Genomic DNA, 18,519 nt, shown 5'->3' with positions numbered 1-18,519 from the left:
TAGTTTTCTGGAAGTCCAATGATCCGCAGATTATCTCTCCTAGATCTATTTTCCAGGTCTATAGATTTTCCCAGTAAGTATTTGACATTATTCTCCAATTTTTTAATTTTTTTGTTTTGTTTGACTGATTCTTGGGTTCTCAATGAATCATTCATTTCTATTTGTTCCATCCTGATTTTTAAGGAGTTATTTTCTTCTTTCACAGTTTTTAGTTCTTTTTGTAAATGCCCAATTTCGTTTTTAAATGAGTTATTTTGCTCTATTGAATTTTTTTCCATTTCCCTAATTTTTTTTGAGAATTATTTTCTTTTTCCAATGCAGAAATCCTATTTTCTTGGGACTTTTTTATCTTCTCCAATTCAGAAATCCTACTTTCCTGTGATTTTTTTACCTTTTCTAATTCACAAATTTTGTTTCCCTGCATCTCCCGTGAATTCTTTTTTTTTTTCCAACTCCAATTTCATAGCTTCTCTTTCCTTTCCCCATTTTTCTTCAAACTCTCTTAACTTTTTAATAGTCTCTTCATGGAGAGAGTTATGTGATGGGGGGCAGAAATCATTCCCCTTTAGGTTGTTATCTGCTGACTCTCTGCTTTTATCTTCCTCTGGGTTGGATACCCGCTCTTTCTCTGTGTAGAAGGAATCTATAGTTTTTTTGGGCTTTTTTCTCAAACTTAAAAAATCTTTTGGGGTCTGTCCCTGCGGTAGGAAATTATTTATTTATTTCTTTACCAGCTTCCTCCCAGACCGGATGATGCAGCGGCCCCTGCGCCTGAGCTAAGAGAGAGCTCTGGGAGAGAGTTCCCCACCCCCCTCCCCTCACAGGTGATCAGCACTGCTGTGCTTTGAGGGCTCTGTGTTCTAGCGGCTTGCCTGAGGTTTGAGACTGAACAGTAAAGGCGACTGAAAGCCTAGCCTATGCATCCTGGTGGGGTGTGGATGTCTGCAGCATGTGATGTGAAAAGCCCCTGCACTCAAACTGGAAGTGTCTGCCAGAAACTGTGGTCCCTAGTTCAAAGGTTCTGCTTCTCTGGGACTTCTGTTCCACAGCCTCCAGCCTAGCCAGGCACTATGAGTTACCGCCCTGCCCACTTTTCAATCTCTTAACTACCCCCAGATGAAAGCCTGGATTGCCTATTTTGGCCACACCCACAGTGCAGAGATCTGCCGAGTCACCCCCGGGATCCGGGAAGATCCAATCTGGTTTTAAATTTTAAATTGGCTTAGATTTCTCTTCTGAACTGCTGTATTATAAGCAGAGAAGAGCTAACAGCCTGTGCCAGAGTCTTTTATCTCAGTGGCTTCTCTGATCCCAGAGCCCTCCCCAGCGCTATCAGCACAGTGTGCCACTACCCCACCGTCTGTGCTGGCCTCTCTTCTTCCTCCCCTGGGAGCTGACCTTTCCTGTTGAAACTTCAGATTCTCTTCAGCTGGTAAGTTGTGCTTCCAGTCCTTGCGGATTCTATCAGTCCAGCACTATTTCTGAGGCTGAGTGAATCTAGTTGGTTGTGAGGGAAGAAAGGAGCTTACACAGGCGCGTGTATCTTCTCCGCCATCTTGGCTCCGCCCCCAGATCTATCCCAATGACATCTTAAAGGAAGGAAAGGGACCTGCAAAGTTTGTGGCAGTTCTTTTAATAATGGCATGAAACTAGAAGGTGAGTAGATACACATCAATTTGAGAATGCTGGATAAGTTTTGGTATATGAATGTTGTGGAATATTGTTTTTCTATGAGAAACAATCAGGATGATGATTTTTGAGAGGTCTAGAAAGACTTACATAAATTGATGCTGAGTGAAATGAGTAGAACCAGGAAATCATTGTACAGAGCAACATCAATATTATACAATCATCAATTCTGATACACATGACTCTTTCCAACAATGAGATGACTGATGCCAGTCCCAATGATCTTATGATGAAGAGAACAATCTACACCCAGAGAGATGACTATGGGAACTGAATGTGGATCACAACATAACATTCCCAATCTGTTTGTTGTTGTTCACTTGCATTATGTTTTCTTACTTATTTACTTGCCTTTTTAATCTTATTTTTCTTGTGCTGCAAGAGGATTATATAAATGTTTGCACATATTGGATTTAACATATTTTAACATCTGTAATATATATTGTATTGCTTGCCATCTAGGGGAGGAGGTGGGGGGATGTTAGAATACACGAGAGACATGTGACAGTGACTGCTGGAGATCCAACCCAGGCAAAGCAACAGAATCTCAATCAGAGTGTATAGAGAACAGAAACTACCTCTCCAGCCTCCTTGTATCATCCTCTCACAAAAGGAGATCCATTTTGGCTTAGTTCTCCAGCAGCCACTGTCAGGTAGCTCCTGTGTATTTTAACAGTTCTCATGTATTCCAATAGAGGGAAAAATGGAAACATCTGAAACACAAGTCTTTGCAAGGGTCAGTGTTGAACAATTATCTGTGCATATGTTTTGAAAATAAAAAAAGCTTTAAAAATAAAATAAAATGAAATTTGAAGGTCAAATATATAAATAACTCTTTCCTGAGGCCACACGTTTGCAATTCTGATTCATACTAGTTGTCTCTCAAATGGCTGTTTTTTATCATAATGGAGACTAGGCAAGAACTATGCCTATCTTTGTTTTTGGAAAACCTACATAAAACATGTGTCTGAATAATGGTATGTCATTAGGGTCATCTTTTGAATTGAAGAACAGCACATTTGCAGGCATTAGATAAGGAATTACCTTCCTTTTTATAAATCTGTAGTCTTCTGTTGTCACATTAGATTATTTGGTTGTAAATACATTTGGGGTTAGAATCACAAAATTACTATCCTTTGTCACTTATTGACTTAGCTGGTTCTAAAACAAAGTAATATTTTAAGAATTTATTCTGACATAAATCAGCTATACTGTTATGTCAAATTTAGACTAACACTCTCCTCTATTAATGCAACTTACAAAACCTGAATGTCTTATTTATTTTGTATTTTCAATCATTTTCATGTACTTGTTTTAACCCTCTTTAATTGTTTCACTTAGGATTAATAAAAATATTATGTGAATCATATTGTAAAAAAATTAGTCACAATAGTTTTTGAATAAGGTTAGCCTAAGGTAGATTTCCCATAAGTTGGCTTTTCCATACACAACATGCATGATAAATGATTACAAGTTTTTAGTTTGGATATAATAATTGATAGTTTTCTCAGTGATAAAACTGTAGATTCCTCCTAAGCTATGTTTCCCATGACCTAAGATAGATAGATAGAAAGATAGAAAGATAGATAGATAGATAGATAGATAGATAGATAGATAGATAGATAGATAGATATGTATGTATATCTTTTTATTTTGCAGGGGGAGAACATGAACCCGTGATTTCACTGATGTCAGGACTTCAGATTGGGAATATCCTTTACCAAATCAGATCAACACCTGCTCTGAAATTCTTATTTTTAAAGACTTAGCTCTTTGGGAAGGTCACTTACCCAGGATCACAATATTAGATGCTATACATGAACAAAGGTACTTTTGTCTTCTGTGCTAGTTCTGTTTACTAAATCAAACTACCCATACAAACACATGCAATTTTGTATGTCTGAAATAAAAGTAAAATGGAAGAAAGGAAGAAGAAAGGAGGGGAAGAAGATAGGAAAGTCCCTCTCTCTCTCTCTCTTCTCTCTCTCTCTCTCTCTCTCTCTCTCTCTCTCTCTCTCTCTCTCTCTCTCTCTCTCTCTCTCTCTCTTTCTATATGTGTGACCCTCTCTCCCATTCCATCCCTTTTTTCCTCTCCAATGTAATTGTTTTTCAATTGTATGAGTCATATATGGCTCTTTGTAACCCCTTCTGTGTTTTTTATGGGGGGGCAGAAGTTGCCCCTTTTAGAGCAAAGTTATTGAAATGGTTTGGCATGTCCTTCTCCAGATCATTTTAGAGATGAGGATCTGAGACAAGCAGAGTTAAATGACCTGTCCTGGATCACATAGTAAGTGTGTGAGGCCAGATTTGCACTCAGAGATAAGTCTTCTAAATTCAGAATGCTACCTATATCTTCTATGCCACCTACATCCCAATCTGCTTCTCCCTATCCTGGGATACTTATCCCAAAGACTGAACCAGAATAAAAGTATAACCCCCCCAAAAGCATACCTAAGGGGTGGTATGACCTCTTTTATTAAACCTCAGTATTGGGGAGAGAAGAGTTATACTTACTGTCATTTCTATATAACGTTTTCATCACATTTACAACTAAAAGCATGCTGCTTTTTATGCAGGTAAATCTTGTATCAGTTTTGGCTATGCTAGTTCTAGATTTTCTTTTGAGGTTGACAACATCCAATCTGTTACCCATCTTCAGTTTTGACTCTTGATTTTTCTCTATGGCCATCTCTATTATCCAACCAGTTGCCAAATCTTAATGATTCTACCAACGAAACATCCCTCTCCTTGCCTAATGTCCCTCCTTTCTCTAATTTATCTTCTTCACAACTGTTAGTTATTTTCCTAAAGCTCAGGCTTACCCATGTCATCTCCCTGTTCAAAAAGTTCCTCTGGTTCCTCATTGTCTCTAGCATAAATAACAGGCCTCAAAATAGCATTTAAATTCCTTCATTATTCAATTCTACTCTTTTTTCTTTCTTATTATACATTACTGGCTTTCACTTACTCTGCATTCCAGCCAACTTTGCTTATTAACATTTCACAAATAGGTAACTACACCTTCTGTTTCTGTTCTTTAAATGGATTATCAAACCCTTTTGTCTGAATTGTACTTCTTCCTATCCATTTATCTTTTTTTTTCTTTATGAATCTGCTTTTAATTCTTATGCCAATGCCTCTGCATTTTTCCAATTTTAGCATTTGTTTTTCAGAAATAAGCATTTCATATCTACCTCTTAATTATAGCTTCTGTCAAGCCTATTTTACCTATACTTTCTTTCCCAAATCCCCTAGAAGCTTTTGCCTCACTTGTTAAAATTACCTTGTATTCACTTTTTAAATATAAATTTCATATCTATTAATCATAGACATGGTAATTTGCATACATGTTGTAACTCCACCTGTTTTTTTAATATAATGTCATATGTTTGATAGAAAGAAATGATACATTTTTATATCATACTTCTGAAAGTACCTAATGCAGTATTTGACACATAACAAGAAATGAATGTTTAAAGTCTCAAAGATTGAATGAGTAATCAAATTGATTGTATTTTTTCCTACATTTCCCCAAACAACAATCAATATATGAAAGAAAACAAAATCAATAGGAGCTAAAATAAGTTCCATGGTATGTAGGTTTTCCTTTTTCAAATCCTCATCAAGTTAGGCTGCTTTTCTCAAAACTTATGTTAATTCACTAGCTTTGTCAAAGAACTATCTACCTGAAGACTTTGGTACTATTTTCTACAGTCTTATCATAAAGATATTAACAAAAATATTATTAATGGTGTGCATGTTAGCATTTTTTTTCTAGCCAGCCACAGAAATTTGTGAAATGATTTATTAAGGCAAAAGGAAGGGAATCTCTTTATCAATGAAATCACCAACTTTTGAAATATCAAAGAAATCCTTTGTAAAACTAATGTCGCTTCCCAAATAGAACTATTTGCTATTTTTCACTTATGTGTACTCTGTCTCATTTAAGTTTCTTGCCATCCATGACAGCTTTCTGTCATGTTATTAGGTAGAGCACTTTTTTTTATTAAAAGGCACTTAAGTGAACATAATCAATTTTACTAAAGAATTTCTATAATGTTAAAATGTAAATTGTAATAAGATTGTGCTCTTATTTTGTTTGAAAAAATTGAAACTTAATTTTGAATGTTTCTTTCTTAGAATAAACAAGGACAGAAAAATACTAAAAATAATTTATGTTGTATTTTTATACTCATTTGAAGATGCTGGTTTTGTGTATAAATGAAATGAACAAAATTAGCAAGCATAAATATAAATTGGGCAGAAGAAATATCCTACATAATCCCCATATAAAAGGATTTAACTTTTCTCTTAAAACATTTACTTTGAGGGGGGAATCATTATCTTGAAGATAATTAGGAAAAAGAAAGTTTCTTCTATAACCTAAAATATGTATAATAAATTAATATGCTTCTGAATTTTTTAAAAGCTCTATATAACCATAAAAATGTCATTTCTTTGTATGTGTCAGAACTATTTTAAGTTCCTAATAGGAATGTATAATGTTATGCCTTAGCAGCAAAGAAAGAAATGAATATCATAAGTAAATTTTTACAAAAATATATATCTAGGATGTTTCATGTACAACAATACTTTGCAAAGGAAAAAAAAAGAAAGATAAAAGATTATTATACACTTAGAAACTAAATCTTATTTCTTAGAACATTTCATCCTCAGTACAAGCAAATGTCTTAAAAAGAAAACAAACAAAACACACCCTTATATCTTACAGTTTTACTTGTGATAAGTTTTTCCCGTGCTCAATCATTCCACTAGATGGTGCATACAGCCCTCCAAAGACATTGTTTTAATCACCCCCAACCACAACCTTCATTACAGATTTTCTTTTAAAATAATAATAAGAGTTAGGAAAAAAAGATAGAAGGAAAATCTGGGAAAGTATATAGCTATAATGAAAGGGGGAAATCACTAATTTTTTTCTTATGTAATGAACTATAAACTCTGATTAATTTATTTTTTTTTAATTCCCTATTGAATAATGAAAAAATAATATGATGGTCATCTGGAAAAAAAAAACAGATCTTATAAAACTGAAGATATTTAGAAAGATAGCAAGAAAGAGAGAGGGTGGGAAGAGGAAGGAAGAGAGAATAAGAGGAGAGGAGGAGAAGGAGGGAGGGAGGAAGAGAGGTAGGGCAGAAGAGAAAGATGAAATATACACACTAATAACAAAGAAGCAACAATGCATAATGTTACAACAGCATTACTAAGAGGATAAGATGTATTACAGAGTCCTTTCAGTTCACTGAATAATTAAGCAAATAGAGCAGAGCAGTTGATAATCTTGATGTAAAAACCCACTGCCTTTATCTTCAAACCAATGGCAAGCCACTGATGTGGAAATATTGGATAGTTCAATTCCTTGCTGTTCCATGTGACTCCAAATCTCACATGAACCTCCTTCAGAAATAGGGAAAATTATATTAATAAAATCAATTTCTTGAAAATTGGTTTTTGTCTAGGTTAATTTATGCATCTCCCAACTTATGCTTCACTAACTTAGTAAAACCCATCTTTTAAGTATGTTCCAACTTGCAGCTGTTTAAATGAGCATGGAAGTAATTTTGCCACACAGTGCTGATGTCAGTTAAAAACAAGATATTAGGAAAATGGGAAGGCATCAGTTGAGTTTGCCTGTTGCAGTGATCTCTACTCTCCAATGTCTAATGGATCAGACAGACAAATATGCTAAGATCATCGGTCTGTAAATTCAGTTATACTCCCTTTTATATACATACATGAGTGTAAGAAGAAGCATTTAAAGTAGAGCAAGAATAAGTTTTCTCCTGGGAAAAAAGCCAGGGAAAGACTGAATGAAGACACTTAGGCAAGGCAGGACACCAAACTGCCAAGTGTGAAAATGATTACAAATGGTCACTTCTATGGTGAAGTGCTAACCAGAATGGAATTCTACTTAAAAGCATACTTCCATGACAACATGATTCTATCCAAATAAAAGCATCACTCCAGACAAAATTATTGTAATTGGCTCAAATTAAATTGTTAAGAAGTATTAAAATGACAATTGTAAAAAAAATCTTCCTGATAAAAAGAAGGCTACTTATGTACAATTCTCTACAAAGTTCAAATTGATTCAATTATTTTAAATGTCCTATTTGTGGACATCTGGCAAATAATGACAACATATGAAGATGAAAGTAAGAACTCAGAGAGTTTTCTAGCTGAATGTTGAAACTTCATCACTCTAAGAAAGAGCTTTCTGATCTGTGTCTGGTGAATAAAATCTTGTAATCTATACTATCCTGACTTCATTTATTTATTTATTTATTTGTTTGTTTATTCATATATATATATATATATATATATATATATATATATATATATATGTTTATTTATTTATTTATTTTCTGCTGAGGCAATTGGGGTTATGTGATTTGCCCAGGGTCACATAGTTAAGAAGGATTAAGTGTCTGAGACCATATTTGAACTCAGGTCCTTTTGACTTCAGGGTTAGTGCTCTATCCACTGCCCCACCTAGCTGCCCCAACCTGACTTTATCCTAAGGCTACAATAATCTGTTAAAAAAGAAAAAAAAAAGATGAATTGAAAAAGAGGGAAAAACTGAATTATCTAGTAGCCAGGGTAGTAAACAAAACCTTAAATTTGTATAATGTTCTAACTTACACATTTGTTACAAGATTATCAATTGTTTTGCTATTTTAATAATATGAAGAACCTTGAATAGATATTATCTCTACTTGTTTAAAAATTTACAAACTGAATCTTGCCTGATGATTTTCCTAAAAGAAAAAAAATTGTGAATCAGGTTTTGAATATTACACTTAAAAACTTATTGTGCTTGCCTTCCTCATACAGTCATAAGCCCTTTCTTTTGTCAAAGTATATTGGCAGAGGCCTCATGTTTTATACTGCTGTTCTAGATGTATCCAAACAATAGTACTCTAAGTTCTGAATATAAGCTCTCTTCTTTTATTTTCTATTTACTTATTCTGTATACACACATATGTAAACACACAATATACACTTATACATTATATATGAATACTATATATTTATATATGTGTATATATATATGTATAGATATATATATATATATATATATATATATATATATATGTGTATATATATATATATATATACACACACACACACATATATATATATATATATATATATATATATATATATATATATATATATATATATATATATATATATATATATATATATATATAATGTTGTCTTCACCAATTTAATACAAACTCCTTGAGAATAGGGTTAGTTTTATTTCTATTTTCTGTTTCCCTGTAACCTATCCCAGTGTTTGGTGCTTAATAAATGTTTATCAACAGTGCCTATTTCATGGCTAGTGATTAATTCATGAGTATTGACTGAATAATTTATTCTGATATCAACATCATCACAGATAAAAATCCATTGCTTATGATTGATATAGATTAAAAACAAATATGACATAAGATGCTTTATGAATTTAGCCTTTGTGGTCAATCACTAATATCATTATCTTTACTATTGCTGTGTTGGGTGGTTGTAGTGCTGGTAGTGGTAGCAGTAGTAGTAATAGCAGTAGTAGCATTCTAAAAAACTAAGAGTATGTTACCAAGAAAATTCTGATCCAAAGTGGCAATGGGGATTTCTTAATTAAGAGGTTCCTATAAAAATAATTTTTATATTTATTTCAGGTGCTGATGATAATGATGATAATACTGAATCTTTAAATAGTAATTTTACAAAGCCCTTTTCTCATAAGAATGCTTGATTGATACAAAACAAATAGTAAATCTGACATAACTGTCTGGCTAATTTAGTTTTTCTAGTTAAGCTATCTTAGAATTGTGCTCAAAGAAGGGACAATGATAAGCCTAATACTGAGTTGTAAATCTTTCAAGGTCTAGCATAAGATTATAGTATTTAGAGCTACCACAGAATCTAGAAATTATTTCCCAACTTCCTTATTTGTAGATGGAGTCAGATCTAGAAAGGCAACACGGTCACAAAAGGAGGAAGAGAGAATCCAGGGAACTTTCCACTATAGAATTAAGAAATTCTTCGTTAGCATTATGCTTTACATACACACATGTACAAATATACATAGACACAGATTTACTGCTAAACCAATGCTTTTTAATTTCTGGATTTCTAAAATAATTCCATGCAAATCATCAGCATTTCTATATATTATTGACAAAGCCTATCAACAAAAAGTAGAAATAGAAATTCCAATTAAAATTACTGTAGATAAAATATTTGGGAGTCTATTTGCCAAGACAAGCCCAAGAACTATATGAACATTATTACAAAACACTTCTTACACAAATAAATTCAGATTTCAAACAATTGAAAAAAATATCTATTGCTAATGGATAGGCTGAGCTAATATAATAAAAATGACAATTCTGCCTAAATTGGTCAATTTATTCAGTACCACATCAAACAAATTCCCAAATATAATTTTATTGGACTAGAAAAATAATAATAAAATTCATCTGGAAGAAGAAAATGCCAAGAATAACAAAGAAATTAATGAAAAGAAAATACAAAGGATGGTGGCTTAGGACTACCAAACCTGAAATTGTATTAAAAAACAGCCGTCATCAAAGCCATTTGGTACTGCCTAAGGAATAGAGTGGTGGATCAGTGAAATAGAATAGATACACATGACACAATAATTAAAGCTTATAATAATCTAGTATTTGATAAACCCCAAGCTCCAGCTTCTGGAACAAGAACTCACTGTTTGACAAAAATTGCAGGGAAAAATGGATAATGATGTTGCTTAGATCTACATCTCACAGCCCATATAAGGATAAAATGGGCACATAGTTTGGGTATAAAGAATGATACCATAAAGAAATTAGGAAAACAAAAGATAGTTTGCCTATCAGATTTTTTGGAGAAGGGAGGAATTTATTATCAGAGAAGAATTACAGAGCATTATGAAAGGCAAAATTTATAACTTTTATTAGATTAAATTACAAAGATTTTGCACAAACAAAACTAACAGAAACAAAATCAAAAGGGAAGTATAAACTAGGAAAAAGCTTTTCAGTCAGTGTTTCTGATAAAGGTTCATTTCTAAAATACATAAAACTATGTTAAATTTATATGAACAAGTCATTCCTCTACTAATAAATAGTCAAACGATATGAACAGATCTTTTTCAGATGATGAAATTAAAGCCATCTATAGTCTTATGAAAAAAATGCTCTAAATCACTATTTATTAGGGAAATATAAATTAAAACAACTCTGAGGACCCATCATCTCACACCTCTCAGACTAAGAAAGAAGAAAGGATAAGATCATGATAAATGTTGGAAGAGATGTGGGAAAACTGGAACATTAATGTATTGTTGATCAAGTTATGAAATGATCCAACCATTCTGGAGAACAATTTGGAATTATGCTTAAAGGGCTATAAACTGTGCATATCCTTTGACTCAGCAGTGCCATTACTGGATCTATATCCCAAAGAAATCATAAAAGAGGGAAAAGGACCCATATGTGCAAAAATATTTGTAGCAGATTTTTATGTTGTAGCAAAGAATTTGAAAATGAGGAGAAGCCCATACATCGAGGAATGCCTGAAGAAATTGTGGTATATGAAGGTAATGGAATATTATTGTTCTACAAAAATGGTGAAAACACATTATTAGAAAGGTCTGGAAAGATTTATATGAAGTGATACTGAATGAAACAAGTAGAGCCAGGAATAAATTGTAAGCAGTAACAGCAAAAATGTGTGAAGATCAACTATGATAAACCTGGTTCTCCTCAGTGCTTCAGTAACACAAAGCAATCCCAAGAGTCTTTAGACATAAAATGTCTAAAGGTTAGGTACTTATAACTTACAAGATACTTATACACTGAGTTCACACATTTAAAGGAGTTTATGACTTTAAAGGAGCTCAATCATTGGTTCACACATAAGACTTCACACCTTTAAGAGAGTATACTTTTAAGGAGCTCCCATAAGCCCATTCTCTGAGAATTTCTGGGAGTCTGGGGGAGAACTTCAGGGAAGCTCGAGGAGATGCAGAGCTAGGATTCAGTGGATTCACAAGTCCAGCAGATTCACAAGTCTAAAGGAAAAGCCTGCTCATGGACTTCCAGGAGATTCAAATCTAGGATTGAATTCTGGGAAACTCTCAATCCCACACTCTTGGAGGCAGTCAAGATTTCATTCCCACCTCTACCTTCATGCTGGCTGGAGGCTTTGGATTCAGAGGGAGCTAGAAACTGAAGCTGGCTGGAGACATTCTGACAGGAAAAGATTCAAGAATTTGAAGGACACAGTATAAGAAAAGGACTTTAACTCCTGGCTGCATAAAAGGTTTGATCTTCAAATACAGAACTCAAGAGATTTCTAAAAAAGGTAAAAAGGTAAAAAGGTAAAAGGAACAGGAACTAAAACTAAGACTACCTCCAGAAGCTACCCCAAGAAACCTGCCCTCCAAGAGAATGATGGCGATTTAGAGACAACAGGACTTTACATACATCCAAAAAAAGATCTAAGGAAACTGAATGTGAATCAACACATCCTATATTCACTTCTTTTTTTCTGTTTATTCTTCTCATGATTTTTCCCTTTTACTCTATTTTTTTTCTCCCAACATGATTCACACAGCAATGTGTATTAAAAAAAAGAAAGAAAGAAAAATTATGGATTTCTTTTCTTTTCTCTTCAACCATGCATTTTGCATTGTTTATTTAAATGCAAGGCAGACAAAGGTTAATAAATAAAAAGGGGTGAAAGTAACTTTACAAAAATTGCTGGAGACAATCTTACAATAGACTAAAGAATCTCTGGGAGTTTCAAAATGTGGGTTATTGACTTGATCATACTTGCTTATTTGTAGCTATTACATTCTGTCATGTAAATATATATTTAGGTGGACTTCAAAAACATATTATTGACATAGAAAACAAGGACAGCTCCAAAGGAACTACTGGATATGTACAAAGAAAGAATGCTTTTAAATAAACATCTGAATTAATTATGGTTACTGTTTTTTTATGAACAATTGATTATTTTTCTCATTGCATCAAAGAAAAAAGATGTTTGTATACATTATATTTATTTACATACTTATATATGTATAAATCTATATGCATGTATGTGTATATATGTATTTTCAAAAACACATTTTTAAATGTTTCAAAACAAAAAAGAATGGTGAAATCTAATGAATATGTGTTTTGCTTAAGATAAAATTGGACAGTTATGTTGTGAATTGTCAAGTTTGGAGTCAAGAATACTCATCTTTGTTAGTTTAAAACTTTTCTGAAATACTAATTGTGTAATCCTGAACAAATCACTCTATCCTGTTTGACTCAATTCTGTCATCTGTAAAATGAATTGAACAAGGAAATGATAAATCACGCAAGCATCTTTGCCAAGAAAACTTTAGATGGCTTCATGAAGAGTTAGACATAATTAAAAATGATTGAACAATTGGGATTAAATATTATGAATGTTTTTGTTTACATTAAACTAGAAATGTCTTTGCAACAGTTAATTTTACGTAAGGATAGAGGTATTTTAAAATATTTCTTTTAACAAATAAAGTCATAATTTTAATATTATATTTCTATCCAGAATTAATTTCAAAACTATTTTTACCAAGAATAAAAGAATACATATTATAAAGTTTCTTTTTGATTTTATTGTCCTTCCAAGTGAATACATAAATAAAGTATTTAATGTATCTGGTGCCATTTGGTGAGATTTCTACTCAATATCAACATACATTACAAGTAAAGATAAAGACATAGAGAGGTGTTACATCATACTAACATATCTTTTATTTAGCTATTATTTGTTTCTAGTTAGAAATACTGCATTGATTAGAACCTGGATATGTAGACTGGTTAAATTTGGAGGATAAAAATCATTACTTAGCAAGTGATCATTTTTAAAATTATCATGGAGAAACCAAAATGAAATGGATTTTGATAAGCTAGTCTTAGGGATTTTTAAGAAATATATAGGATATACTACCTTGTTTTCCATTTCCCCCCAATATTTTGGATATAATCTCTACATACCATTGTCATATGTTTGAGAGGGTTTTAAGAAATATACTTTTCATACACAAGATGTTTCAGTGGTATATAGTTTCTTTCTGTTACAAACCTGCCCAAATCTTTCCACATGTACAGCATCCTTCACTTTCTTCCTGTGTTTCTAACAGCAATTGGATTATACCTCTCTCTTCTTTTCATAATAAAATTCTTAAAATGCTTGTTTTACATTGCCTTTATTTTTTTCTGTTTAATTCATTCTTAATTTATTGCAATCTGATTCTGATCTCAAAATTCTAAGTGTCCAGTACTCTCATGTTTGCCAAAGTCAAAATATTCTCTCAATCATCACTTTCTCTTGCCTTCTCAGTTGAATATACCATTGTTGACTAAAACACTGAACTGTGGTTATTCCCTAATTCTGTCCTGAGACTTCTCTTATTTCTGCACTCTTTCTCTTGATAACCTCAACACTTTTCCTAAGCTAGTTTTAAAACTATGAAGGTTATATTCCCAGGTATTTTTTCCCAGTTCAAGACTGACTCCTGAGCTACAATGCTGCATTACTAATGCTCAAATAAATATGTAAAATGAACTGTTGCAAAAACATTTCTAGTTTAATGTAAACAAAAACATTCATAATATTTAATCCCAATTGTCCTTTCAAACATTCCTTTTTTTTTTTGAGGAGATGACAATGCTTATTATCAAATTAATTCTTCTTGGAGTCATCCTCACATTCTCATTTGCACTGACTATATATCCACTTAGTTTCCAAATGCTTTCAATTCTACCTTCAAAACATATCTTGAGTTTGTTTGTTTTTTTTCTTTCCTACCACTTGAACCGTAACCATTTACCTAGAATTTCTTTCCATTAGTAATCATGTTATGAAGTTGTTAAATCATAAGATTATATTTGTTCCTACTTGTGACCTGCAATGATTTTAGATCCCCCTTCGTCTGTGTTTAGAACATAATGAGCCTGGGTTAACAGACTGTAGTTTGAATACTTGATCTTCTCATTGAGTATATCATCGTAACTCACTCAGCTTCTCAAAACCTTAATTTCTTTATCCTTAAAATTAACATATTGCATTAGATGCTTTCTACATTTCATTTAAGCACTAAATCTATCATCTTAAAACAACCATGTTAAAAATACAAATAGTGTCCTAAATAGTCAATGACTATAGTAATCTAGTGTTTGACAAAGTCAATACTTGACAGAAACTGCTGGGAACATTGGAAACTTCTGGCAGAAACTAGGCATTGACCCACACATAACACTGCATACCAAAATAAGGTCTAAATGTGTTCATGATCTAGACATAAAGAAATGTCTTGATGATCTAGACATAAATAAATTAGAAGAACATATAAAAGTTTATCTCTCATATCTGTGGAGAAGGAAGGAATTTGTGACCAAAGAATTAGAAATCATTATTAGTCACAAAAGAGATAATGTTGATTGTATTAATTTTAAAAAGCTTTTATATAAACCAAACTAATTCAGACAAGATAAGAAAGAAAGCAACAAACTGGAAAATAGGTTTCCATTCAAAGGTTCTGATAAAGACATAATTTCTAAAGTACATAGAGGATTAACCCAAATTTATAAGAATTCAAGCCATTTTCTAACTGAAAAATGTTCAAAGGATATGAACAGACAATTTTTAGATGAAGAAATTAAAACTATCTTGTCATATGAAAAGGTGCTCTAAATCACTATTGATCAGAGAAATGCAAATTGAAACAATTCTGAGATACCCCTATATACCTCTCAGATTGACTAAGATGACAGGACAAGACAAGGAAGAATGTTGGAGGGGATGTGGAAAACTAGAACACTGAGATATTGTTGGTGGAACTGTGAAACATTCCAACCATTCTGGAGAGCAAATTGGAAGTATGCTCAAAATGTTTTCGAAATGTGCATACTCTTCAACCCAGCAGTGTTTTTACTGGGATTTTATTGAAAAATAGATTAAAGGAGGGAAAGAGACCCACATATGCAAAAATATTTGTGGCAGCTCTTTATGTAGTGGCCAGAAACTGGAAACTGAGTACCTGCCCACCAGATTGAGAATGACTGAATAAATCATGATAAATTAACATTATAGAATATTATTGTTCTGTAAAAAACAGCCAACAGGATGATTTCAGTGAGGCCTGGAGAGACTTACATGAACTGATGGTAAGTGAAATGAGCAGAACCAGGAGATCATTGTACAGGACAACAAGAAGACTATAATAATGATCGATTCTAATAGATGTGACTCTCTTCAACAATGAGATGATTCAAACCTGGTTCCATTGGTTCAGTAATGAAGTAAGCAATAGGCGCCCAGAGAAAGGCCTGTGGGAACTGAGTGTGGACCACAGCCCAGCATTTTCACCTTTTTGTTAATGTTTTCTTACATTTTCTTTTCCTTCTCAGGTTTTTTTCTAGATGTGATTTTTTGTGCAGCAAGATAAGTATATAAGTACATATACAAATATTGCATTTAACTTATATTTTAACATGTTTAACATGTATTGGACTACCTACCACCTATGGGAGGGGATGAGGGCAGGCAAGAATGGAAAAATTTGGAAGAAAAAAATTTTGCCTGGGTCAATGTTGAAAAATTACCCATGCATAGGTTTTGTAAATAAAAAGCTTTAAAAATGAAACCAATGTCATTATATGATGCTTCCATATACAATTGTTAATTTGTAGCACAAAGACTTTGAAGGTCAATTATACCAATCAATAATACCAATTAATAGTATAGATTGAAATTTTAGGAGATATTAAAAAATTGAGAGCCAGACTAGAAATTTCCCTGATGATAGGATGAGAGTGAAAGTTTGGACCCTTTTTCAACTGGCTATTTTATATATTTTTCTGATATTTAATTTTCTACATGCTTTAGAAGGCCAACTTGCTCACAAATTACCATTCGCAAACTTAGGCCTCTGAGGATCTGATTTTTCAAAGTTTGAGAGATCTTTTTATAAAATAAAAATGGCACTTAAGACATACATTTTCTGTCCTTAACAAAACTAACCTTTAATGTATATAATTATATTGTTAGAGCCTATCAGCACAAAGCAACTGCGAAACAACTTAATGAAAATGTAATAAACATGTCTTTATTTTGAATGTCCTTTAAAAGTCATTACATTTAGCAAATTGCTACGTACGACATGAATTGTTTTTTAATGTTTGGAATTCCATACTTTATTGAGTAGTATAAATTTAGAAAATATTATTTTATTTATTTTTTAATCTTTATATATTTATTAAAGCACTTTATTTTGCAAAACATATGCATGGATAATTATTCAACATTAACTCTACAAAACTTCATGTTCCAATTATTTCCTGCCTTTCCTTGACCCCTCCCCTGGATGGCAAGTAATCCCATATATGTTAAGCATAGTAAAAATATATATGTTAAATACAATATAGGCATACATATTTATACAATTATCTTGCTGCACAATAAAAATCAAATCAAAAAGCTAAAAATGAGAAAAAATACAAACATTAACAAAAAAAATGAAAATGCTATGTTCTGAACCACACTCCATTCCCAAAGTTTTCTCTCTGGGTGTAGATGACACTCATAATCAGAAAATCATCGGAACTGACCTGGATCATCTCATTGTTGAAAAGAGCCACATACATTAGAATTGATTATAATATAATCTTGTTGTTGCTGTGTACAATAATCTCCTAATTCTGCTCATTTCACTTAGCATCAGTTCATGTATGTCTTTCCAGGCCTCTCTGAAATCATCTTGTTGATTGTTTCTTACAGACCAATAATATTCCATACCATTCATAGATCATAACTGATTCTCCAACTGATAGGCATCCACTTAGCTTCCAGTTTCTTGCCACCACAAAGAGGACTGCCACAAACAATTTTACACATGTGAGTCCCTTTCCCTCCTCTAAGATCTCTAGATATAAGTCCAGTAAAAATATTGTTGGATCACAGGATATTCACAGTTTGATAGCCCTTTGAGCATAGTTCCAAATTTCTCAACAATGTTTGGATCACTTCACAACACCACAAACAATGTATTTGTGTCCCAATTTTCCCACATCCCCTCCAACATTCATCATTATCCTTCAGGAATTTATTTTTTAAGAATATGAATTCAATTCTCATCATTAAAAATATACAAATGGGGGGTAGAGCCAAGATGGCAGAGAAAGCACACACAACTCTATAAGCTTCTTTCATGCCCTCACTACCAATCTTTGAATTCAGCCTCAAAAATGGCATTGACTAGTGAAATTAATCAAGATTAAAAGTGCAATGATTTACCAATCAAAGATAATCTGGAAGAGCACCAGAGCAGGTTTGTCCTGAGTAGTGAGAATAGACCAGCAGCAGGAAAGGAGATAGGAAAGTCTGGCATCCTGAATGGACCAGGGACAGGGGTAGCCTCTGTGGCTAGAAGAGTAGTGGAAAGACCTCTGCCATAGGCTGATTGCTTTACGTTGAATGTAAAGTAGTAGACCAGCAGAGAGAGTAGAGCCAGAAGTAGAGAGGGTACTCTAAAAATGCCGGAACCTAATAGGATCTGATTTTACACACCCCCAACCGGATTTTACTGATATAACATAAAAAAGGAAGTAGAACTGGAAAGGGGATAGTGTCAGAAAAAGGGGAAAAGGAAGATAAAAAGAGGGAAGTGGAAAAGAAAACCTATCATATCTGAGGGACTTTAGAGAGGGGAAGGAATATTGTGTGAATCTTAATCTAATTAGAATTGGCTCAAAG

Source organism: Sminthopsis crassicaudata, chromosome 4 (genome assembly GCF_048593235.1).
Source record: "Sminthopsis crassicaudata isolate SCR6 chromosome 4, ASM4859323v1, whole genome shotgun sequence".
Classification (NCBI taxonomy): domain Eukaryota; kingdom Metazoa; phylum Chordata; class Mammalia; order Dasyuromorphia; family Dasyuridae; genus Sminthopsis; species Sminthopsis crassicaudata.
Note: the sequence above shows the minus strand (reverse complement) of the source record.